Genomic DNA, 27,863 nt, shown 5'->3' on the forward strand with positions numbered 1-27,863 from the left:
TTACCTTGCAGGAGGCAGGACGTTCTTAGAAAATTCATCGATTTCCATGATTGCAACACCGGACATATGTCCAATGGCAAGGCTACATAGATATGATACTATGGTCAGAACTATGAACTGTGAAATAACGTTGTGAAGAAAAATCCCCATGCCGAATTAAAAAACCTTCCTACTATGCTATCCCACGCTTGAGTGGTTGTTAGGATATCTGCTATATGGAACAAGTTTACAAAATCAGTTTTCAGTTGTTGTTTTGTAAAACTCGTTTATGGAATACTATTTTTGGACTTAATAACTTCAAATAGGAGACATATGTATCAGATGCAAGATCGCAACCAAGCTTTGAGGCTACCACTACACTGCTGGGAAAGGGCTTATAGCTGAACCCCAGTGAGTGGCGGGCAGTGTAGGTCACCTGCCACAGTTATTTTTTTAAATAAGCAATGACGAGTACCAAACAGTGCCCGCCAGAGCTAACAACGTAACTGTGGTGGACAAAATTCAACCCCCGCCACAGGTACAATCTCCCGGACGAGGATTGCTCACGTAACTCAGCTGTGACGGGCCCTAGCTGCTGCCCGCCACAGGTAAATGACCAAGCAGTGGCAAGCAGTAACTAGCATCCGCCACTAGCTATCATCGTTTGAAACCCAATTTTAGCAGAACATAGCTGTGGCTGGTCCTCTACATCGCCCGCTAGTGGTAGGTTGAATAAATGTGGCGGGCCCTAATTGGTGCCCGCCACAAAAAATTCTCGCGCGAGGATGTTTTCCACGTCACTTAGCAGTGGTGGGCAATTCCTGCCGCCCGCCAGTGATAAAATCGTGTGTAATGTTTGCTTCCTAGTTCAGTGGCTTCCCCTCCCTAGTTTCTTCCTCTTCCTGCTACTCCTCTCACCATTGATCATACACCACAGCTCTCAGTTCTTGATTTCTTCTGATCGATCGGACACGCTACATCGGAGAGACGAGGAGACACGTTTTAGGTGAGAATTCTTTTCTAAATTCAACATCGTGTGTATGTATGAGCATGCATGCGTACTTGATTGTTGGTGTGTGGTGCGGTGGACGTGTTCGGCGATTCAACATTCGGTTGATCGGATGCTTTTGTTGAAAATTTTCAGGGAATACAAATGAAAGTGCCAAATCACATCGAAATGTTGATTAATTTTTGTTTCGTCGGGTTGATGTCACTCAATATCTCCCATTTTTAGCAAAGGTCGTGCCGAATTTTCTAATTTTCCATATTCTTAGATCGAATAATAATTTATTATGTTATATATGTATATATGTTGCAGGTTTTGGCGTGGAATGTTGGAACATAGTTGGATGTACTCTATACCATGTGTGTCCAATGATAATTTTAATGTTTTGATAGAGTTCTTACATTTTGCGGAGGAATATGTAAAAAAAAAGAGTTCCAAGAAAATATGTTGTCTGTGTGTTGTTTGCGAGAATGATGTTATGTACTCAAGTGAACCAGGAGAGTTGCATAAGAACTTGTTGCCTAGTTGTTTTATGCCCGGTTATACGACATGGGCAAGTCATGGTGAGGATGGGATGTCATGTGAAGGAACGGACAATGACGAGGAACAAGAATGAATGATGGATGGACGTGTCGAAACTGCAAGAAGAGATTGTTGTCATACTATGTGAGCTTGAGGTGTACTTCACACCCTCATTTTTTGACATCATGGTGCATCTGCTTGTCCACATTATCGGAAACATCATAGACCTAGAACCAGTATTCATCCACAACATGTTCCCCTTCTAAAGGTCAAATGGGATACTCAAACGATACGTTCATAACAGGTCACATCAAGACGGAAGCATCGTCCAGTGATTTCTATCTATAGAGGTTATTTTGTTTTGCATAGACTACCTTGAAGTCGACAAACCTTTGGGCATGCCCAAGAATAAGCACATTGGCCGGCTAAAGGGCGTAGGTCACAAGAAAAGGAGAAAGAATTTGCATGTGACCTTTGACGATCCCAACCGAGAGCCCAACTTCATAAGAGCTCACACTGTGGTGTTACAACACATTAAGTGTGTCAACCCATATGCTAGGAAGGACATGTTGCGGTTGAAAACTGAATACAGGAAACGCGGGATAAACCGCTCCGATGTGCAACTAACAACTGAGCACGACAAAAAGTTTGCAGGTTTGTTCAAGACATATGTGCGGGAAAATCCATTGTGAGAAGATGATGAAAGAGCTACTGAGCTGTTCTCCTTGGCATCGGGATCCGCATTGAATGTGACCACATACCAAGCCTATGACATCAACGGATACATATTCTATACGGAGGCCAGAGACAAGGTAAAAGGTGTGTACCAGAATTTAGGGGTGACACTACATGCATACACCGCTAATGAAAAGAAGGAACACTACAACAGAATCAAAGAGATTTGGGAACTAAGGTACGCGGATATGCCCCATGTTCCATGTTAGATGGGCGAACCAAGTACTTTAAGAAGACGATTATTTCACTACCATGGTTATACCACCACAAAATGAGTCCACGAACGTGCTTGCAATAAGATTGTCAATGCTTCTACATAAAAGATCCAATTAAGCCTAGCCGTGTGGTCTACTGAAGAGGAAAGAGGAGTATCGTCGGAATGGACGAAGTCAATGATGAGGAGGACTATGACCAATTAGACGACTACCCCGCGGAAGAACAACGAGGCATCAAACATGTACCGAGAAGAAAAAGATCAACATTGCCTAGTGATGACATTGCACCATGGTCAAGACTGAGTCAGAACAGGACAATAGTTCATACCAGGAAGAGGATAACCAAAATTCATGTGAAGACCGTCAGTAGAATCCATTAACAACTTAATTCTAATGTCTTTATATGAATGTTCTTTTGTACTATATAGACATATATAATGTGTGGATCGGATCGATAATCACTGCGTAGAAGCATTGTGACATTCAAAAAAAGTTGCTGTGGCGGGCGTGCTAGGTGGACCGCCATGTCAGATATTTGGGGTGGTGGGTGCGGTAGTGGGCCCGCTGCGCCAGGCATTTGCGGCTGTCCCGCCCGCCACGTATTCCGATCCCAAAATTACCGGCCCCCCATCTACCTTACCTTAGACGCCTTTTGTTCAAACCATGCCCCCGCTCAGCGAAATCGCCCATCGCCACCGTGCGCCGCGAGCCGTTAGACCTCACCGACCATGCGTGCTCGCCTCTTGCGCCGCCACCACCGCGTGCTCACCTGCCGTGCTTGCATGGCTTTCGAGAGGGCGCCACCGCGGGGTCACCGTCATGTTCCCACTCTATCCCGACAATGTTGTTGACCACTAGATCTCCACCAGCACAGGAATGACAATTGTGATAATTATCCAAAACTAAGAGTGGCAAAAGTGAAATGTCAAAATCTGAACTGGCATAAGAAAAATTGGCAAAATCGAGAGTGGCAAAAACAAAATTTTCCCTTTTATCAAGGGTCATGCCAAAATTTCCACTCAATAATAACTCTTTGTCAATTTTGCAGTTCGATGAATGGATCCCCACGCCAGAGCATCATCCGAAAAGGAACTCAACTACAACAACCCTGATGTTGAGAGTAGCCCCTGACGTCGAGATGGGCGACGACCAACATGAAGAACCACCCACTGGGCGAGGAGAAACGAGCCACACCGATGGGGCTTCATCTAGCACCGTCTCCAGCAACAAGAGCAGTCATAAGCCTAGGGAACCGAACAAGCTTCATGAAGGTATCATTATAATAACGTAAGTTGGCCCAAAAGGAGATCCCATCGCCCCAGATGGCGCGGCCAAGACATATAGCAAAATGCTAGGTTGCATCTTGAGAAATAATGCCCCGATCGGTTGCATGGATTTCGGCGCAGAAAAGCGGGAGCTACACGAAGTGTTACACCGGAGTTATAAATTTCCGTCTAGCTCTAAAAAAATGACCGATGAGTATGCCCCATCCAAAGCTAGCCACATACATCAGCCTCCATTTTTTTTGGAGTCTACAAGCTCAAAATAGCTGAATATCCAGTTCCAGTTTAACTAAAGCAAATGCTTAAATGCAATAGTAGTTCTAATTAAATATCACTATCCAACAAAGTATTAAGATTGTAATAGCACATTCGTATTACTTGTCCTATTTAGCTGCACAGGGTTGCTCAATCAAATCTTAGTTCAGTTGCATATGAGTTGCTCGATGTTGAATGTGTCGATACATTTGAACAAACTCATCAAATTTGGCTAGATTTTGCTTTGGCAGTACGATAGGATTACCCATGTTATCAAATTGAAGAGCTACAATAACATCCTCACCCTAATCCACCACGATCATGTTGTGCATGATTACACAACATGTCATCACCTCCCAAAAGGTCTCCGGATCTCATTGTTTAGTAGGTCCACGAACAACTGCACAACATACTTGCAGAACTGCAAATGCCCTCTCAATATCCTTTCTAGCTGCTTCTTGTCTTTGGCCAAAGTGAGACTTTGGCCAAGTGGGTCAGAGATGGTCTTGACAAAGGTAACTCATGGAGCATAGATACCATCAACCAAATAGTATCCCGTGTTGTATTCATATCCATTGACAGAGTGGCAAGGAGGAGATTCGCCTTTAGTCAGCCTAGCAAACAATGGTGATTGTTGCAGCACATTGATTCCACTGTGAGACCCGGGCATACCAAAAAAAGCGTGCCAAATCCAAAGATTTTGTAAGTGCAACTGCTTCAATAATGATGGTAAGCTTCTTAAAATGATCTTGAAATTTGCCTTGTAGAGCTTCAAGACAGTTGTTCCATCTCCGATGCATGAAGTCAAGAGATCCAAACAAACCTGGCCACCATCTAGCTTTAGACATTGCCAAGATCCTGTCTGTGTCTACGACAGTTGGTTCTCTCAGGTACTGAGGTCCAAACACTGAGACCACGACAGTAGGAAATCTTACCATGTCATCTCCGCATTGCTCTTACACATCTATAGGTATTCATCCCATGAATTAGCGGCAGTGCCATAAGCAAGCATCTATAGTGGAGTCGTGCACTTCTGGTAACTAGAGAACCATATCCTTCCCACGACATCCTTCTTTAAGATGAAGTAATCATCAAAGGGCCGGACGCCATAGAGCCGATCGAAGACATTTTTCACATCCAAAAGAGCCAACCAAAAATATCGGCGAATAGGTATCGCGGGCAAGGTAGTCGTCCAACAGCATCAAATGGCCGCACGCCCTGTTGCGGTTGAGCACTCGATGACCCTGGGTCGATCCATAGAATTTGACAACATGCTCTTCGGCACGCTTCGCGTCTGACCGCCTGCATCATCGGTGTCTCATCTGTGGAGTCTTTTGTCGGACAAGCCATCCAACGACTCAACATAGTGCTCATATATGTACTTCATATCTAAACACATTGTTTTAAAGAAGAAGGGATAAAACAAATTAGCACATGCGTTTCAATGAACACTTGTCAGGCTTAGTACGTAGTACCGTAGGGTCGGATGGTACCTGTGCGGCGGATGGAGGGGAGGTGTGGAAAAGCGGCATGAAGCCTGGGTGTAGTGTTGGAGGATACGGAGTCGTCCAGTTCAGGGAAGGGTGTGGCGGGCTGGTGGAACAGCAGAGGAAGCAAGTGAGAAAGTGGATGCAGAGAAAGATGGGAGGATGGGGATGTGGGATCTAGGAGGGGCTTTGTGTGGGCCAGTGGTGTCAGAGTCCTACGTGGTTGCTGTCTAGACTCGTGTAAAGCCCCGTAGTTTGTTTCGTCTTTCCGGAAAAAAGTGCGTCCGAACAGGTCGGCGGACCGATGCGGACCCACTTTGAATGGCTAAACACGTCCTAACGGCGTAGTCCGGACGGTTGCGGGCAGTTTGAGTGTCCGAAGATGCCCTTAGCACTTCTTTCCCTCAAGGGGCTTATTGAGCTTGGATGTTCACACATTTGGCTAGGAGTACTAGGATCATCCCCATGGTCAACACGGCTTTAGTTTGTTAGGACGTTATCTACTCCTGTGACGATGCTATTCTCACGTAGGATTATCCCACTTTGTTCCCACTAAAAGGTCGAAAAGAAGATGTGTGGTACTCCCTCTATTTTTATATACAAGGCCACTATGAAATATACATTTTGCATTTATATAAGGCCACCAACAGTAATCGAGGCTAAATTAATGGTAGTTTCTCATACTAACAACCTGTTTAATACTTGCATGCATGCAGTCATAATGACAGTCATCTACTTCCACCATTCAGTTTATTTGCATGCATGCGAAGTATTAATGATCCCAGTAAATAAGAAAAAAAGTTGACTTATAAAGCATGCATTAAATTTTACATTGGTACCTGTAATCCGAGTTTGTGGCCTTGTATACAAAAATGAAGGGAGTAGTAAAATACATGGCGTTTAAAAAACATCGTTACCTTCTTGTGCCCTTGATGTATGCAAAACATAAAACACTGCCAAGACCAAAATGAAGCGTTCTTTGGCACCTACAAAATTATGAATCCTACTATTAATTCCAACATGCATACATAATTTAGCCATGTATACTCTACATCATAAAACAAAACAAAAAACAAAAGAAGAGAGGGGAATGGTGGAGCCATGCTCGGATCCTCTGGTTTGATATAAGGATTTCAACTGAAAAGCAAGCTGGTAGTTAGAGTGTTACTTTTGCATTCCCTGCTTTCTGCCAGGTTGATTCGGACCCAAATTGAAACTTTCCTCATGCACATGTGATCAGAAGAGATTCGACAAGCACATTTATTTAGAGTATGGTTAATAGTATAGCCAGCAACCGGCTACATAAAGTTGCCATGTCATATATAGTCAACTTAATAGCCAAGTATAGTAGCTAGTTACTTAATAGTACTACTTTACTAGTACATGGCCCACCATACATTTTGGCAATAATTCTTGGAGCCGGTGTTGCAGCTGGTTTTTAATGTACAACCCGCTTCGCTTCTCGCTCCTCTTCTCTCTCATCTAACTCAGCAAGAATACAACATTTTAATCCTCACAACGTGTTGATTGTATCGTATTAGACTTGCTCTTACTATGGTCATCACTCGTGTTTCTTTAGTACTATGGCCATCACTTGTGTGTCTTTAGTACAGGGACCCGACAAAAAAACTATGCCTGAGGAGGCACGAAGTCACAATATATTGTAGCGGGTGCTGTAATACCTGTAGGTAGTGAGGTCGTGGAGAGAAACACCTGTGGCACCTGACGCGGTAGCCAACACTGGACGATCTGGGAGGTAATCCATCACACCAGCATTTTGTTCACTGTATCGGTTGAGCCCCTTGATTTCACGGATACATGTCTGTGTTTGCAAATCCCAGATCTGATATTAGAAAATGAAGGAGAGACGTTAATTTGAGATGTGCGGCATGCAACCACGCGATACATCCGATATCATATTTTTTTGTTGAATTAAGAAAATGATCTAGTATTTATACGCGTGCCGTCCCATGTTCTGATCCTGTAACAATGTAGTGCCGCTGATCACCACCCGTGGGATAGTAATCAACACATGCTTGTCCCTCTTTGCACTTGAGGCTGATGACATGAATGGGAAATAAAATTCTCCAGACCTGTGAATGAGAAATAAATAAATTATATTATACGGACAAACAAATTATAGGCCTCCCTTCAAAGAAAAAGAAAACATTATAGGCACGAGCACGAAAGAAAAAGGACTAATAATTAACCTTCATTGTGCCATCTTTGGAAACACTGGCAAACGTGTTGACATCATGCGGATTAAACATGACTTGGTTTACCCGGTCCGAGTGCCCAGTGAATATCCGAATGCAAACCCAGCTCTCCTTCCAGTTCCAAAGCTTAATCAGCTGGTCATCAGATGCTGATAACAGAAATGGTTCAGTCGGGTGAACGGTGAATGAGGTGACCGCACGACCGTGAGCTTTGAATTCCTTGACTCTCTTCATTGACATGCATTCATACACGTGGATGTACCCATGCCCATCACCCACCACGAACAATTGCTCCGTCGACTGTGCGATGAACCTAACGGAAGCGATGAACCCACCGTAGTCGGAGCTAAGCGCTCTGATGGCATGACTCAAACCAGGGTAGAATCCATGCTCCCTAATTCTTGTCTGCATCGCACAAAATATCGACACAATTGAAACTCTTGAACATCTTACTTTTCAATGCGTAATATATGATGTGAGGGCCCAGCCCATCAATGCATCCCAAGAAGAATACGGCTCCATCCTACGTATATACCTGGGTCTTGTAGTTCCAAATGACAAGCCATTTGTAATAGGCTGCCAAAATCCTGCGTCACATGAGGAAACATGGTAGGGGAATAAGGAAAAATACAAAGGTGAACATGGTTCCACGCGCACCCACGTGAATAGTAAATTCAAAAATATACTAGGAAAACTGAAAAATATCTAAAATTTTCGGATAACAAACTCGGTCGACCATTCTACTCACGTGTGAATTTTCAGAAAAATATTGACACCAGTAGTATTCTTAGTGAAGAAACTACAATTGGGACCTTACTGTACATTAAATAGTGTTTCCTAATATAGCTTATTTTTTTCATTTTTGCCCAGAATAATAACGATGTAATTGCTTTGTGAAACTTCAAACACGGGTATATCGGTTGACTAAGTATGTTAGAAAAAATATTCAGATTTTTTTAATTTTTCTAGTATTTTTTAATTTACTATTCATAAGGGGTGCGCGTGGAACCATGTTCACCAAATCCGCATCCAATAAGGAAAATACAAAGGTGAACATTGTTCCACGCGCAATAGCTGGATGACACGTTATGCACTTATTTTTTTATTTACAGTTCTCATGACCGATCATTGTTCTAGTTGTCCATTGTAGTTAGCCTCCGGGGAGGAAGAAAGGCAGACCCCTAGGCGTTTCTTCTTTTAGAAACAATGGCTCCTCCAGCCTGGTTTTGTGGAGAGGGTCACTGACATTTGGTGGCAGGCAATGGAGAGGCCACCCCACTGTTATGGGCCGTTATGGCACAAGATCAATGGTTGGCAACATAGCATTCGACGCCTACGACATCACCTCAGTGGTTGGGGAGTGAATGTAGGTAGCATCTAGAGAAAAAGGCTTTAGTGGCCGAAGTCCCAACATGGACCTTAAAGCCGGTGTTGTTGGTGTCTCGATGAATGGATGGGCATGGAGATATGAGATCGAAGACGATCTAACCTTCCCAGCTTACTGCAAGGAGTTGTACGGGTAGCAGAGGGGAACATAACAATGGATTCTGGAGGGTGATGCCAGCACCGCATTCTTTCATGTGCTCGCTAACGGGAGAAGGAGAAGATGTTTGATTTGGTACCTTAGGAGTGGGAGCAGAATCATTTCCCATGACCGGGAGCTCTGGAACCAGATTTATGATTTCTACCGCGAGCCTCTCGGGACTGCAGAACCTGGATGGGCACATATCTCGGCAACAACGTGGAAGATTAAGGGAAGGGTATCAGAGATGGATAATAGGAGTTTGGTGGCTCCATTTTCCCAACAAGAAAATACAAGTCTCTAGACGAGATTAAGACGGACATGGCTCCCTGTCAAAATGGACTTCCGGTGATTTTTTTATAGGAAATTCTGGGCGCTGGTAGGCCCTCAGAAGTTTAGCTTGCTGGATGATTTCACACGGGGCCTAATTGATATTAAGAGACTTAAATAAGGGGTGTTAACCTTTTTGCCGAAGTTGAATGGAGCGGATGGCATTCGGCAATACAGACCGATTACATTGATCAATGTCAGCTTTAAGTTACTGGTAAAGAGTTTTGCCTCCAGATTGGTGCGGGTGGCCCACAAGATGATCCACCCTAACCAGACAGTGTTTATCCGTGGTAAGAGTATCCTCCATGGGAATGTGGTTTTGCATGAAAGTGCTACGTGAGATCAAATGCTCTCGAGGGGAGACATTAATTTTCGCTTGACTACCTTAGATTGGAATTTATCGACGAGGTACCAGATGGACTAGTTGTATGATGTAACTAGTTAACGGAGGTAACATTAACAGTGAGATAGGAGTACTCTTTAGAAATGTGAGGGGGGGGGGGTCGATCCGTTGGATGATCCGCTATTCCCCCTCTTATTTAATACTGTGGCCGATGCTCTGGCAGCAAAGCTCCAAGGCAGCAAGCCATATTTCGGTAGTGGAGGCCAGGGTGGTACTTGGAGGGCTCTCCCATCTACAATGTGTGGATGATACACTCATTCTCAAAAATGTTTCAAAAGAGTGTTTTGTGTAATGCAGATGTACTATACAAAGCACTTTTCTTTCAAGAGAGTGTTTGTGTAGTCCGGCAGAAATATGACGCTGGTGGCGTTGCTCAAATTTTGTTGCACTGCACAAAAATACCCAATGGCAGCGCCTTTAGCTGGTACCATTGCACCAGCTATCGACTCAAAATTGCACTAGATTGGGGCCTATGATATAAAGTCATGGCGATTGCAAACTAGCTATCTCCATTTCATTTATGTACATCCAAGTTAATATACTTATTCAAACATATTTGTAGCAAGCCAGATAGTCATGGTCAACTAGATATCTGAAAATGATCTATGGTCTAGACATGAAGAGATGAGATGGGTACGTTGTATCTACTTTACGATGGCAATGATGTACATGTACACAAGTTAAAAATGTTGAAATGAAATATTGATGATATACATGCAATAATGATACTATTTGTATGTAAGGCTATGAAATGCAAATGTATGTGTGTATGGGATGATATGCAATGTTCATACTGTTTTGTATGTGATGCTATGAAATGCAATGTTGGTGATGTAATCTATCTCTGGATGAGGCAGTGTAATCGGGGCTGCACTACTAGAATAGTGTGCTAGCAGTGCAGCCCTAGTTACCAAGGTCACCACAAGTACACCAACCGCCCAGAGTGTACCGTCGGTCAGTACTAGCTTGTTTCGTGTTGCCCCATCAACAATCACCATTGACCAAATGGCCGACCGGTCAGTGATGACTAGTCATCACTCACAGGTGAGGTAGTCCGCTAGTGATGAGGTAGTCATCACTGACGGGTCGCCAAATGGTGAGTGATGATAACTTTTTGTCATTGGCGTTGATGGACCTATAGTAGCATGAGTCCCTCATTCCAAAACCGTGGGCCATCCAGGAGCACACATATGCCTTCAATAAGGTGTTTTTTGAGGCGGCTCCTAGTAGGGGGTGCCCTTGCCCCTAATTTCTTGCCCATGGAGTTGAGGGTCTTAGTGATACGTCCCAAACGTATGTACTTTTTCAGAAACTTTTGCTTCCGTTTTCGACTCTAATTTATGTGATTTGAATGAATCTAACCCGGACTGGCGCTATTTTCATCAAAATTGCTATGGTCTTATTTTTGTGTAGAAATAAAAGTTCTCATATTGAGCTAAAAATTTACGAAGAATATTTACAGAATATGTAAAAAATATTGGCGAAGAAAACTACTGGAGGGGGGGCACCCAGGAGCCACGAGCTCAGGGGGCGCGCCGTGTGAGCTTGTGGGTCCACATTCCTCCGTTAGCCCTAACTCCAACTCCATAAGTACCGTCTCGCGGAGAAAAAAAATCAGAGATAAGGAATCGTTACGTTTTACGATACGGAGCCACCGCCACCTCCTGTTCTTCATTGGGAGGGCTAATCTGGAGCCCGTTCGGGGCTCAGAAGGGTGGATACGTGTTATGATCTACATACCCTAACGTGACAATAATTGGATTATTTTCGGTGAGGACCATAGTATGAGGAGTTCATGTGTTCACTATGTCTTAATCCTTTATTCCGGTTCGCTATTAAAAAGACGCCTTAATATCCATTAGATTTCCTTATGGACCCACTGCCGTGGGAGGGTAGGACAAAAGATGTCATGCAAGTTCTTATTATAAGCACGTATGACTATATACGGAACACATGCTTACATTACATTGATGAATTGGAGCTATTGTGTGACTGTTATATGATGAATATCATCCAACATCCAACATAAATATCCATCGCTCATTCAATGCATGCGCTTTTCTCATATTGATCTTCGCTAAGTTACTTTTGTTGTGGCTGCCGTTACAATCACTACAAAACTTCTACTGTTACTATTACTATTGCTATTTTTATTACTGCTATCAAACTATCATACTACCGCGCTAATAGACACTTTGCCGCACATATTTAGTTCTCCAGGTGTGGTTGAATTGACAACTCAATTGCAAATAGTCAAAATATTATTTGGCTCCCTTTGTGTCGAATCAATAAATTTGGGTGAAATACTACCCTCGAAGACTGTCGCAGTCCCCTATACTTGTGGGTTATCACTTACGCCCTCGAGAATGAGGCCCTCGCCCTTCCTCTTTTTAAGTGGAAATTTGGGCAGCCTTGGCATACAGGAGAACAGGCTCAACCCTTGGCCATGATGGCCAGGACTTCTTTGTTGGGATGCTTGATATGTCTTGAAATAATTTTGGGGTCATCTCCCTTATTCCCAATGTTGTTGGGGCCACCAACATTATGCATTTTAGGCCTGTTACTGTGATCAACACCCTTCAGCGCGTATTTACGAAGGTGTGCACAATGCACCTGGCTCCGATCACTGGTAGGGTGATCCACACCCAGCCAGTCGACCTTTCTCTGAGGTCAGGATATCTTCGATAGGGTGCTCGTGCTTCATGAGCTTGTCCCCAAAGTCAAGTCAACGAAACGAATGGGGGGGGGGATCTTCCTTAAACTTGTCTTCTAGAAAGCATATAACCACCTGGAGCTCTTATTCCTTCGTCAGGTCCTAAAGCAGAGGGCCTTTGATGACTGCTGAATCATCTGGGTGATGCAACTTGGATCCAGTGGTAGTACGACCATTAACATAAATGGTGTTCTAAGCCCTTGCTGTTGGAAAGATGCCCTAGAGGCAATAATAAAAATGTTATTATCATATTTCCCCGTTCATGATTAATGTTTATTATCAATACATTCTATAATTGTATTGACCAGAAACTCAGATACATATGTGGGTAGATAAACAGACACCCTGTCCCTAGTGAGCCTCTACTAGACTAGGCCGTTGATCAAAGATGGTTAAGATTTCCTAATCATAGACATGAGCTGTCATTTGATAATGGCATCACATCATTAGAAGAATTCTGTGATGGATAGACCCAACTGTAAGCTTCGCATCAGATCGTGTCACTTAGTTTATTTGCTACAACTTGCTTTATGTCAAGTGTCTGTTCCTTAGACCATGAGATCATACCACTCCCGATTGCTGGAAGAATACTTTGTGGATATCAAGCGTCACTTCGTAACTGGGTGATCATAAAGGTTCTCCACAGATATATCGGAAAGTGTTTGTTCGGTTGCATGAATCGAGACTAGGATTCGTCCCTCTGTGTGACGTTGAGATATCTCTAGGCCCTCTCGGTAATACAACATCATGAATGGCTTTCACGGATTTGACTCATGAGTTTGATAACAGGGATATTGTATTACGAAATGAGTAAAGAGACTTGACGGTAACAAAATTGAACTAGGTATGGCCGTTTCTTGTTTCTAGAAGATCTAGGACGGTTTCCGAAGCTTCCATGATCTTGTAAAAGAAAGAAACCCTTTCTATAAGTCATGAAGACGTGGACCAGAAGACTAAGAAACTACACAATCTATTGATTGACTGAAAAACCCAAGCTGAGTAATGATGAATGATATTTTTACACTCATTTCAAGCTCGTTTAAACCGGCATATTTCATTAAAAGAGAGATATTTGCTCCGATGTTGGCATTAATGACTAATGAATGCAAAGGATTCCACAAATCCTCTCTTTACTGTTTTTTTCACAGGAAATGGGCTGAAAATGGAAGATATCACGTGGGAGAAAGGAAAGGAAGGGAAATGGAGAAGAAACAAATCACCAGGAGGCGTCAGAAGGCCACCAGGGAGAAAGACGACATTCCATGCGACCGCACGCGCTCGTATGAGCGGTCGTTTGGCGTGGAAACCAAGGCAAGTCGTGCACCTGAACAAATTTTATTAAGGGAACCCCGTCAAAATGTCAAGAGAACAAGCAAAGGAGGAGCGTGGATCACAACCACAACCCATTCATCACCATCTTCATCCACAAACCCTAGCCGCTGCCATCTTCACCTCCATAGCCATCTCAGAAATCATAGCCCTCTCTCATCTAGTTCATACTTGTAATCGTGCATCACACAAGGCATCTATTGTAAGACATATTGCAATCAATCAATCTCAAGATGTGTTCTTCAGTGATCTTTTCTCGCGATCTGATCTCCATGTGTGAGTAGTCCGGTAAGGTATGTGGTGAGGCATGAGACTTGCAGGCCCAGGAATTTGGTGAAGGGGTCGATGGAAGTCTTTGACACAACGTCTTGTATGTGTAAAATAAAATTGCATCATGAAGTATCTCTTGTCTTGTCCGCGATCTTCATCCCTGTAGTTACCCAGAATCATGGAGAATGAGCACCGGTGAGGTCAGGAGCAAGGGGACCATGAAGTTTTATATCAAACACCAGTGACAGTAAGGTTTAGTTGGGTAACATGGATGATATCCTTGGGGATTCATGAGGTGTAGTCATTGAACGCCCAAAGCTTTTGTCAGATATTATTATCTTAATTATCGGGGAAACCCCGCGAGATAGATAGGGCCTTCGGTAGGACAACTGATTCTTGATGCAGGACTCATGTCGGTCAAGGTGTAATTTGGACACATCCCCATCCCAAACGAAGCAAGCACCTCTTGATGGATGACTTCCTAAGCACAAACTAATATCATTTTTTATCCCAACACCAATACATGGTTGTGAGCATTAAGACCTCATCACTGTACCTTCTTTTTAATATGAGTGTTTGAATCACAATTTGCTTGTTGATCTGGTCAAAAGTTGGATTTGACACTTTGACAAAAGCTTGCTAGAGACCATGGCTTCAAGGGAATCTTCCACTCGTGGGTTCGATACCCAGGATCACCTCCAGGGAAATAGGTGTGGGATACCCTTTCTTGTTTGAATACCGGATTAATAAAAAGGAGATATCAAGTAACTTGTTGGAATGACCGCTCCAGCTCTGGGCAGTCTGATCCTACATATCGCCGGACAAAAGGAATTGCATACGGGATTAATTGAATCCTCAACATCGTGATTCAAGCGATGAAGATCTTCATTGAATATGCGAAAATCAATATGGGCATCTAGGTCCCACTAGTGATTATTGATCGGAGAGGTGTCTCGCTCATGTGTGCATGATTTACGAACCCGTAGGGTCACACACTTAACGTTCGGTAATGCTAGGGTAGTATTGGGATATTCATACGGTGAAGTACAAAAGTAGTTCGGAGTCCCGAATGGGATCCGGGACATCACAAGGAGCTCCTGAATCTTCCAGGGGCAAATATTCATAAATGGGAAGCTATATTTGTAGTCGGAAAAGTTCGGAGGTATGCCAGGAGTGTACTAGAGGTACCGAAGGGTTCCGGAGGTCCACTTGCCTTGGGGGCCAACATGGGCTGTAGGAGGGAACCCTGGTTTGCATGGCCAGGTGCACCAGCCCCTACAAGGTCTATGCGGCTGGGCTAGGGCAAACCCTAGGAGATGCGGAGCATCCTACGGACATAACCATATCAAGAGTCCATTCGGCAAGTGACACGTGCGACATCTACCTCACATACATAAAGGTTAATCATCTCCTTTACACGTTTTCACTTGACCCCTTCAAGGATGGTATACTACTTGACATTCCTCTCGTGTGCATGCATAGGTATTACCGAAGCTTCATCGATGACGAGGAGGAGTTCAAGCACAAGAGAACATCTACACCATCCAAGACGCGAAGCACCGGAGACCTTGGACCACCCCGGCTGCATGGCCTCCTATGCCCCAGGTGCTCGGACCCCCGGCCCCCAAAGGGTGCGGCCCCTGACCACCCCGGGTGCCCGGGCTTTCACCACCGGGTGCCCGCACCCCGACCCCCCGGGTGCCCGCACTCCTACCCTCGGGTGCCCGCACCCTCAAGTGGCGCTACCCCGGGTGGCCGGACTTCACCCCTGGGTGCCCGGCTTCGTCATCCCAGCGGCCCCCGGGTGCCCGGACTTCACCCCTGGGTGCCCGGCTTTGTCATCCCAGTGGCCCCCGGGTGCCCGGACCCCTTTACCCCGGGTGCCCGGACCCCTCCCACGATGCCTGCATGCATATTGGGTTAAAATGACCCTTGTACCTCTTTTCTCCATTATTTCGTCCATAACTTTCACCCCCGGAGTCCGATTTTGACGTTCTTTAGCTCGTTGAGTAGCTATTGACATCCCCCATCCATCTGGATAGGTTCCAACACCATTTGACTTCATCAAAATTTTGGCATTTCGGCATGTTTGCCTCGGCCATCCACTATATCATCCACAAAACCACCATAGCTTTCCGCAACCTAACCCTTTTAGTTCCATATAGCATTTGTGGTTGCTTGAGGGGTTACTTGAGTCTCCTAAGGTGTTTTGGCTACTTAGGGATGGTCGCTTCGTCATCAACCACCACCACCACTTCCGCATTGCTAACTCCGGAACCACCTACGCTTTCCGCTACCACCATTTAAAATTTTCCTTTGAGATTTTGAGTTTGCAGTTTTTCCCGTTTCCTAGGTTGTTTCGGCTACCTAGGAACGGTTCGACATCGACAACACCGCCGCTCACCTTCGACAAGGACTCGACATCGACCACTTCACCAATTTGACAACCTAACCGTAAGCAAGAACGATAACCTCTATATCATCTTGGTATCGTGGTATCCCATCATTGTACATTCTTGCCTTTACATTGTTAACCCCTTAGCCCATTTTGCGTCACTTGCCTATCGAGACTAGCCATTTAAGTATTGTTGGCAACGTTACATGTGCACATTAGTGATCCGATCATCTAGGTATCATCATATTGAAGGTAATATGCCCTAGAGGCAATAATACTGTTATTATTTTTATTTCCTTATATCATGATAAATGTTTATTATTCATGCTAGAATTGTATTATCTGGAAACATAATACTTGTATGAATACATAGACAAACCAAACGTCACTAGTATGCCTCTACTTGACTAGCTCATTAATCAAAGATGGTTATGTTTCCTAACCATAGACATGTGTTGTCATTTGATTAACGGGATCACATTATTAGGAGAATGATGTGATTGACATGACCCATTCCATTAGCTTAGCACCCGATCGTTTAGTATGTTGCTATTGCTTTCTTCATGACTTATACATGTTCCTATGACTATGAGATTATGCAACTCCCGTTTGCCGGAGGAACACTTTGTGTGCTACCAAACGTCACAACGTAACTGGGTGATTATAAAGGAGCTCTACAGGTGTCTCCAAAGGTACATGTTGGGTTGGCGTATTTCGAGATTAGGATTTGTCACTCCGATTGTCGGAGAGGTATCTCTGGGCCCTCTCGGTAATGCACATCACATAAGCCTTGCAAGCATTGCAACTAATGAGTTAGTTGCGAGATGATGTATTACGAAACGAGTAAAGAGACCTGCCGGTAACGAGATTGAACTAGGTATTGAGATACCGACGATCGAATCTTGGGCAAGTAACATACCGATGACAAAGGGAACAACGTATGTTGTTATGCGGTTTGACCGATAAAGATCTTTGTAGAATACGTAGGAGTCAATATGAGCATCCAGGTTCCACTATTGGTTATTGACCGGAGACGTGTCTCGGTCATGTCTACATTGTTCTTGAACCCGTAGGGTCCGCACGCTTAAGGTTTCGATGACAGTTATATTATGATTTTATGAGTTTTGATGTACCGAAGTTAGTTCGGAGTTCCGGATGTGATCACGGACATAACGAGGAGAAAACCGGAATTGTTCCGAGTGATTTCGGAGAAAACCAGAGATTGATATATTGGACGGCTATATTCGGACACCGGAATTGTTCCGAGTGATTTCGGAGAAAACCGGAGAGCCGGAGGGTTACCAGAACCCTATCGGGAGAAGTAATGGGCCATATGGGCCTTAGTGGAGAGAGAGAGGGGCAGCAAGGGTGGGCCGCGCGCCTCCTCCCCCCTGGTCCGAATTGGACTAGGAGAGGGGGGGGGCGGCGCCCCCCTTTCCTTCTCCTTCCCCACTTCCTTCCCCCTCCTAGTAGGAGTCCTACTCCTACTAGGAGGAGGACTCCTCCTTGGCGGTCCTATAGGGCCGGCCGGCCTCCTCCCCTTGCTCCTTTATATGCGGGGGCAGGGGGCACCCCTAGAGACAAGTTGATCCACGTGATCATATTCTTAGCCGTGTGCGGTGCCCCCTTCCACCATAATCCTCGATAATATTGTAGCGGTGCTTAGGCGAAGCCCTGCGACGATAGTACATCAAGATCGTCACCACGCCGTCGTGCTGACGGAACTCTTCCCCGACACTTTGCTGGATCGGAGTCCGAGGATCGTCATTGAGCTGAACGTGTGCTAAAACTCAGAGGTGCCGTAGTTTCGGTGCTTGATCGGTCGGGCCGTGAAGACGTACGACTACATCAACCGTGTTGTGCTAACGCTTCCGCTGTCGGTCTACAAGGGTACGTAGATCACACTCTCCCCTCTCGTTGCTATGCATCACCATGATCTTGCGTGTGCGTAGGAATTTTTTTGAAATTACTACGTTCCCCAACAGTGGCATCCGAGCCTAGGTTTTATGTGTTGATGTTATATGCACGAGTAGAACACAAGTGAGTTGTGGGCGATATAAGTCATACTGCTTACCAGCATGTCATACTTTGGTTCGGCGTTATTGTTGGACGAAGCGGCCCGGACCGACATTACGCGTACGCTTACGCGAGACCGGTTCTCCCGACGTGCTTTGCACAAAGGTTGTTAGCGGGTGACAGTTTCTCCAACTTTAGTTGAACTGAGTGTGGCTACGCCCAGTCCTTGCGAAGGTTAAAACAGCACCAACTTGACAAACTATCGTTGTGGTTTTGATGCGTAGTTAAGATTGGTTCTTGCTTAAGCCCGTAGCAGCCACGTAAAACTTGCAACAACAAAGTAGAGGACGTCTAACTTGTTTTTGTAGGGCATGTTGTGATGTGATATGGTCAAGACATGATGCTAAATTTTATTGTATGAGATGATCATGTTTTGTAACCAAGTTATCGGCAACTGGCAGGAGCCATATGGTTGTCGCTTTATTGTATGCAATGCAATTGCGCTGTAATACTTTACTTTATCACTAAGCGGTAGCGATAGTCGTAGAAGCATAAGATTGGCGAGACGACAACGATGCTACGATGGTGATCAAGGTGTCTCGCCGGTGACGATGGTGATCACGATGGTGCTTCGATGATGGAGATCACAAGCACAAGATGATGATGGCCATATCATATCACTTATATTGATTGCATGTGATGTTTATCTTTTATGCATCTTATCTTGCTTCGATCGACGGTAGCATTTTAAGATGATCTCTCACTAATTATCAAGAAGTGTTCTCCCTGAGTATGCACCGTTGCGAAAGTTCTTCGTGCTGAGACACCACGTGATGATCGGGTGTGATAGGCTCTACGTTCAAATACAACGGGTGCAAAACAGTTGCACACGCAGAATACTCAGGTTATACTTGACGAGCCAAGCATATACAGACATGGCCTCGGAACACGGAGACCGAAAGGTCGAGCGTGAATCATATAGTAGATATGATCAACATAGCGATGTTCACCAATGAAACTACTCCATCTCACGTGATGATCGGACATGGTTTAGTTGATTTGGATCACGTAATCACTTAGAGGATTAGAGGGATGTCTACCTAAGTGGGAGTTCTTTAGTAATATGATTAATTGAACCTAAATTTATCATGAACTTAGTACCTGATAGTATCTTGCTTGTTTATGCTTGATTGTAGATAGATGGCCCGTGCTGTTGTTCCGTTGAATTTTAATGCGTTCCTTGAGAAAGCAAAGTTGAAAGATGATGGTAGCAATTACACGGACTGGGTCCGTAACTTGAGGATTATCCTCATTACTGCACAAAAGAATTACGTCATGGAAACACCGCTAGGTGCCAGGCCTGCTGCTGGAGCAACACCAGATGTTATGAACGTCTGGCAGAGCAAAGCTGATGACTACTCGATAGTTCAGTGTGCCATGCTTTACGGCTTAGAATCGGGACTTCAACGACGTTTTGAACGTCATGGAGCAGATGAGATGTTCCAGGAGTTGAAGTTAATATTTCAAGCAAATGCCCGGATTGAGAGATATGAAGTCACCAATAAATTCTATAGCTGCAAGATGGAGGAGAACAGTTCTGTCAGTGAGCATATACTCAGAATATCTGGGTATAATAATCATTTGACAGAATTCTCCAATCACTGCCACCAAGCTACAAGAGCTTCGTGATGAACTATAATATGCAAGGGATGAATAAGACTATTCCCGAGCTCTTCGCAATGCTGAAAGCTGCGGAGGTAGAAATCAAGAAGGAGCATCAAGTGTTGATGGTCAATAAGACCACTAGTTTCAAGAAAAAGGGCAAAGGGAAGAAGAAAGGGAACTTCAAAAAGAACAGCAAGCAAGTTGCTACTCAAGAGAAGAAACCCAAACCTGGACCTAAGCCTGAAACTAAGTGCTTCTACTGCAAGCAGACTGGTCACTGGAAGCGGAACTGCCCGAAGTATTTGGCGGATAAGAAGGATGGCAAGGTGAACAAAGGTATATGTGATATACATGTTATTGATGTGTACCTTACTAATGCTCGCAGTAGCACCTGGGTATTTGATACTGGTTCTGTTGCTAACATTTGCAACTCGAAACAGGGACTACGGATTAAGCGAAGATTGGCTAAGGACGAGGTGACGATGCGCGTGGGAAATGGTTCCAAAGTCGATGTGATCGCGGTCGGCACGCTACCTCTACATCTACCTTCGGGATTAGTATTAGACCTAAATAATTGTTATTTGGTGCCAGTGTTAAGCATGAACATTATATCTGGATCTTGTTTGATGCGAGACGGTTATTCATTTAAATCAGAGAATAATGGTTGTTCTATTTATATGAGTAATATCTTTTATGGTCATGCACCCTTAAAGAGTGGTCTATTCTTATTAAATCTCGATAGTAGTGACACACATATTCATAATGTTGAAGCCAAAAGATGCAGAGTTGATAATGATAGTGCAGCTTATTTGTGGCACTGCCGTCTGGGTCATATCGGTGTAAAGCGCATGAAGAAACTCCATACTGATGGGCTTTTGGAACCACTTGATTATGAATCACTTGGTACTTGTGAACCGTGCCTTATGGGTAAGATGACAAAAACACCGTTCTCTGGTACTATGGAGAGAGCAACAGATTTGTTGGAAATCATACATACAGATGTATGTGGTCCGATGAATGTTGAGGCTCGTGGCGGATATCGTTATTTTCTCACCTTCACAGATGACTTAAGCAGATATGGGTATATCTACTTAATGAAACATAAGTCTGAAACATTTGAAAAGTTCAAAGAATTTCAGAGTGAAGTTGAAAATCATCGTAACAAGAAAATAAAATTCCTACGATCTGATCGTGGAGGAGAATATTTGAGTTACGAGTTTGGTGTACATTTGAAACAATGCGGGATAGTTTCGCAACTCACGCCACCCGGAACACCACAACGTAATGGTGTGTCCGAACTTCGTAATCGTACTTTACTTGATATGGTGCGATCTATGATGTCTCTTACTGATTTACCGCTATCGTTTTGGGGTTATGCTCTAGAGACGGCCGCATTCACGTTAAATAGGGCACCATCAAAATCCGTTGCGACGACGCCTTATGAACTATGGTTTGGCAAGAAACCAAAGTTGTCGTTTTTGAAAGTTTGGGGTTGCGATGCTTATATGAAAAAGCTTCAACCTGATAAGCTCGAACCCAAATCGGAGAAATGTGTCTTCATAGGATATCCAAAGGAAACTATTGGATACACCTTCTATCACAGATCCGAAGGCAAATCTTTTGTTGCTCTTCCTCGTGTCCCGGTGTTGCTCGCTTTGTGGTGCCACTCGGCCCAAGGGCTGGGAAATCACACTGCATTGGGGCTCAGTGGCGCGTCTCCGATGCGGCTGACGGCAGGGTTCGACGAGTGGCGTCTTGTGGCTCGGCGAATGCACGTGATGGTGGTGTGGTTCTATCCTAGATGGCGTGCCATGGGACGGTTTGTTTGGCTGCGGCGCGAAGGACGGTGAAAGCCGTGCTTGGATTATTTTTGGGCCAACGATGGCGACGTCTTTGGGCATCATTACGTTGTCGAAGGTGTCGTTGATGCCATTCTCATCTACCTACCTACTGCTTCGAGGGAAACCCTAGGTTACGGTAATCTTGGATCAGACGATGACGTCAATGGTGTCTTTTTTCTCTCTTGGGAGCATTGTCTTGGAGCTGCATCAGTGAGGTGGGCCAGTGGATGTTAGTAGGTTCGTGTTGTGGGGGACGCTTCCATGTCTCACCGGTGCTCTGTTTTGGGTGGCTGAAGCATTGAGCCGTAGCATGGGTGGTGACGTCGCAATATGAAGCTGGTGTGTGGCAATTTTCCGGTGAGAATCACAGCCTTAACAAGACAGTGACAACTCGTGGTGTATTGTCTGGGATGTCCAGATTTATCATTGAGAGACACTGGTGATGGAAGCATGGAATTGCCAGATTTTCTGTAGGGTGGGATTCCGGTGATGACGTATTCTCTCTCCCTGCGATCAATGGCTCCGTGATGGTCTATTTGCTTGGTGTGTGCATAGTTTACAGCTTGTGTATATTATGTCTGGGCCATATACGCTTACATCATTTTTGGTGGCTACAACTGCTTGACGTGGATCAATGTTGCTTTTCATTCCTTTCATCCGCCTAGACATAGCGTTGGTCTTTTACGGCTTTGCTATTTGCTGTCGTGATTTTTATGTGTGTGCGTTGGTATTGGGGGTGTGCGTCCTAGATATGAGGAGGCCGGATGTATGCTCATTGTGTTTTGTATCTCCATGATGCTTCATTGTGAGTTAGTAAAGGCTGCACTTTTTTCGAGAAAATGAACCGCCGCAAGCCTGAACATGCGACGTGAAAGCAAGGCCAATAACTTGGCGCCGCCGCTATCATTTTCGACAGCCTTGTCGATACGGCGACGCTAGAAGCACATGCTATTAACTAGGCTCTGGTACTTGCTGCTGATTTACATGTCGAGTCCATATGTATTGCCTCCGACTGCGTTGAGGTTGTGACTGCCATTGAAACGGCTGATTCAGGTCGCTATGCTACCATTCTTCAAGATATTAATCACCGCCGTGGAGTTTTTCGAGCACTCAAGGTCATTCACGAGAAGCGGGAACCCGATGGGGAAGCTCATTCCCTTCTGAAGGCGGCTTCTTCCCTTCCTTTTGGGAAGCTCATTCCCTTCTCAAGGCGGATTCTTCCCTTCCTTTTGGGCATCATGTGTGGCTTTTATGTTTTGCTCGATTTAATCTGTATCCCTATGAATATTGAGATTTAATTAAGGGTTCAGATCCTTAAAAAAATTGCATGTCTTGCTTTTATATATGCAGCAGTGACGGCTTCCTGTGTGACATCCTTCACACGATGGTTGTCCAGCTTCAAGTGGTGGCGAGTCATCTGGTTCCGGCGAGCTAGCGCCAGTCACCTCTATGTACCTGTTTCTAATTTTTGGGGGCTTGTTTGGTTGTGTCCCACAGACTTCCTGAGACCTTTTACGGTACATGAAATCATCCTGGGCTGTTTATTTTTTTGAGTGATCGGTCCAGATGATGCTATACTACACCAGAATTAGTGTAGTATATTAAGGCATCAATGGTATTTTAGCCGATTCAATTCCTTAGGCTGAATTTAAGTTTTTCTTATGGAACTTGTATGTGTAAGTGTCCATCCGTAAGGGAATGTAAGAAAAAAAACTGCGGGAAGGCAGCCATGGCCGTGTCGAGCAAGTCTTACGGTCGGTCAACGAAGACGGCATCGAGCCACAACTCCACCAGCTCATCTGTTCATCCACACCAGGCTTCAGAGGTCTGCCCGTTCAAGAATACTGGCCACGTCAATAATCTCCTTCTTTTGCATGCATCGGTCGTGAGCAGATGCAACTGCTACAGGATATGATTTCAGTTGAATCCGTGCAGGACATATAGAGTCGGAGGCAGGACGTATAGAGTCGGAGGCTAGCTATATGTGTATACCTTGGAACTCGACAAACACAATGGTGCTGTGTGGTGCTTAGCGGTCGCCGAGGCACACAGCAGCGCTTATGGCATACGGTAGCGCAGTGTGGTCAGGCGAAGACCAATCGACGACCGTTTATGCAGCAGGAGGATGCAAGGTCATGGGGAGTCTAATAGGAAATTACTAAACTCCAAGGTTGAATCATATTGGCTGTTGGATCAACTTAATAATACTCCTTAAATTCGGTAATATGATGTACCGTAAAATATCTCGACTTCCTTTACCTTCGTATTTCTTGTATGGATCTTTGGTTGGTTGCTTTATCTATAATGCAAGGCTAAGGCCTGGTTTCTGTAGTGATTAAGTGTATGACACTTTGTACACACAACAAACAATAAATACCGCTAGAAGCTTGAACTCACCAAGGCTCTGTAGGGTGCACATCCATTGAGCTTAGTGCAGTGTAATCACCCTCACGGAGTATGACCTGAAGTAAGCATGGTAGATCAAAACATGTGCCGTACCAGGCCGAATACAGAAAAGGTAAAATATACGGAAAGAAAGTATCAGAGAATATCCTAGCTAGCATCTACTTGATCACATTCAAACCCATCAAGACCAACAACTAACCTCAGATGTCTTCTCACACGTTGTTGCACAGATGGCATTTAGGGTAACCTCACGAAATCCACGGCTGTTTTCTTTTCTAGCATCCTTAAAATACGTCTCAAACGAACCATCCGACGACAGTACTTCCCCTAGGATAGTCTCTACGACCATGTCAAGCACGCTCATGTTGGTCGGCGGCTGCTCTACTTGTTTCATCGATACAAAGAAGGTGTGTGTGGACCTTGGTGGCACAACACCGGATACATCTCTCAGATAACGGCCTGCCTCCGGGAGTTTTGCGACACACCTCACGGACACATGCTGATCATCCATGTTATTAGTTACATGAAATGGGCAGGACATAATCTTATTCGGCCCAAAACAGAAGTGGATCTGGAGGGGATGGACATCTATCATCTCAGAGTCCTTGACCACGCAAGTGCTGATCTGCATGCAAGAAGAAAGCCACGAGGTTAACTGCAATAAAATGGTTTCGACGCAAGCAAAGACGGGGTGCATCATACCACCCGTCTATGCCACGATCAAAGTTACGAAAATTTAATAGCCATTGGCATAACATTTTCAGGTCAGAAGCATCAGTAATATATATATGTTCAAGCTTGACACTTGTTTTTGTAGGATGGGAAAACAATAAAAACGACTACAATCATAAAATAAAAAAAGATTGTGGTATTTCTGATCGTACCTGGTCAACTAATGCCCCATGATAGTTTTCTTGTGTCTCTGTCTCAGTTAGCATATTAACAATATCCCCTATAGTTGGCCTTTTCTGCCGATCGGTCTCCAAACAGCTTAAAGCAATTTCCATGCATATATTTACTTGTTCAGAATACGACTCCAACAAATACCCGGACACCGCTGATTGTAGCCTATTCCTCCAATTCCCATGCACCTGGCAATTCAGAACACATCGAACGTTAGTTTATTAGATTAAAGAAAACAGAGCGCTAGCAGTGACAATATACGGCTTATCTTAATTGGTAGACGTAATTCTTACAATCTCAGTGAATTGCTCAGAGGTCATTTCAGCACTTCTGCAGTGGCCTGTAGGACCTGCAATTATCTTTATAACTACAACTCCCAGGCTGAATATATCCAGTTTATTTGAGATTATTCGATGATGTATAAACTCCGGTGGTAAGTACCCACTGCAAGCACGACACAACGGGTATATATGTTACTGGCATTCCCTGTGCCTAACACAAATAGGAATTCTCTGTTAGAAAATAAAACAGTTCACATGAAGAAAAAGCTTACTGTGTTCCTATAGGACTATTAGTGCTATGAGATTTTTCTTCCTTGAAGAATCTGGACAGTCCGAAATCAGCAATTTTCGGGATCATGTTCTTATCCAGCAATATGTTGGCTGGTTTTAGATCAAAATGAAAAATAGGAGGCTTCAGTTCCTCGTGAAGGTACTTCAAACCATTGCAAATACCCTTGATTATAGCGTAGCGCGTGCGCCAACCATGTCCATTAAATTCGTCTATATAAATAGAGACAATATTAGAATTCTTGAAACATGTATACAAAAAATGAGAAGTTACCGTGCTACGTACGTATACAAACCAAGCATCATCACAGATTTACCAAAAAGAGAGTCGCTAAGGCTTCCATTTTCCATAAACTCAAAGCAAAGCGCCCTCTTTGTCACATCAGCAAGAACCTTACTGTTGTTGTACGGCAAATATTCACGTCTTGTTTCATGGCAATAACCAACTAACTACACGATGTTCTGGTGTTGCAGATTTGCAAGATTGTAAAATTCCTTATCAAATTGCACATCGTCATGTCCTGACATGTCGTGAAGAATCTTTACAGCAAGTTTTTGACCATCTTCCCGCTTCCCCTATTGGACATATACTGTTTAGTTCTCTGATTGCAGGGATATATGTGGCATCCATAAAGCAGAAAATATTACTCAAGTATACTCATACTTGAATAGGCGTAGATTTTTGGAAAATCATATATATATATATATGCAAGTTGCTCCTCAACAAGAATGATAGAAAACGAATATAAGAAAACGGTGCCATTTCTAATCATATACTTATGAAATTGAGAATGGTTAATCATACCAGGTAAACTTTTCCGTACGAACCGCTGCCAATTACCCGGTCCTGAGAGAAATTATCTGTCATAATTTCCAGTGAATGGAGTGGCACACGGCTTGGCCCATCAGCCATGTTATTGGTTCACCTGGATGTAAAAGCAGAAGAAGCAGGAGCATGTTTACACAGATATAATAAACGTTAGCTCAGATTTCTAAGCAATCTAACTTGTCGGCTCTTTCTTGGTTCTCCGACGGCAATCCAATCGAGCTTTGTACAACGCAGATCTACAGTCGAGCTTTGCACAAAGCAATTACAGCACGACTGCCATACACGCACAAGAGATCGGCGAGGATAAGTAGTAGAGTCAACGGAGAGCACTAACCTGCAGCTGCAGAGGAGGACTTGCAGCGGGGAAATATGAGAGGAGCGCTCAACAAAATGCAAGTGGAAGGAAGGAAGGAAGGGAAACGAGGCGTCTCTTCTCCGATCCATACCTGTATATCTGTATAATTTGCAAGTGTGGACGAACATGCGATGCATGTGTTGACCCGTGCGGTAGGTAAAGACTCCGCGGTTCCACTTGCATAGCCCGCTCGTGGTTCGTGGAAGGAAGGCTCCGCGCCATGTAGCTGTACCGATTCGTTGCTCCGTCCCAATCAATCGGCGAGACGCCTGGTTTTCCTTCTCTCGCCCCGTCTCTGACTTCTCGCACTGCCGGTCGCCACTGCCTACTCCGTGGCCATGGGGAAGGGAGGCCGGCATGCTGCTGTTGCTGTGTGTGCGCGCAGCAGTTGTTGCTTGGATGGGCACTCCCATCCCTGATGGCCTTCGCTGCTGCAAAGCCTCCTGGGAAGCTCACCAATGCGCCACCTCCCTCCCAGTTCATCGTAATGTTTTGCACGCTAGGTGCTTGACAAATTGTCCAGGTGTGCTAATGGTCTTTTTATGGTTGTGCTGCAGGCTACATTTGAGACCGAGAGGGCGAGACCTTGGAGCTAGCTTCGTTTCCTATCCTATTTGCT

General features: G+C 44.5%; 1 pseudogene; it reads right to left on the minus strand.

The window, feature by feature from the left end:
* LOC147977528 (uncharacterized) lies at positions 1–26,973 on the minus strand (annotated as a pseudogene).
* Positions 26,974–27,863: the final 890 nt, after the last annotated feature.

This window comes from Triticum urartu, chromosome 3A (assembly GCF_056163025.1).
Source record: "Triticum urartu cultivar PI428250 chromosome 3A, HENAU_Tu73, whole genome shotgun sequence".
Taxonomy (NCBI): Eukaryota; Viridiplantae; Streptophyta; class Magnoliopsida; order Poales; family Poaceae; genus Triticum; species Triticum urartu.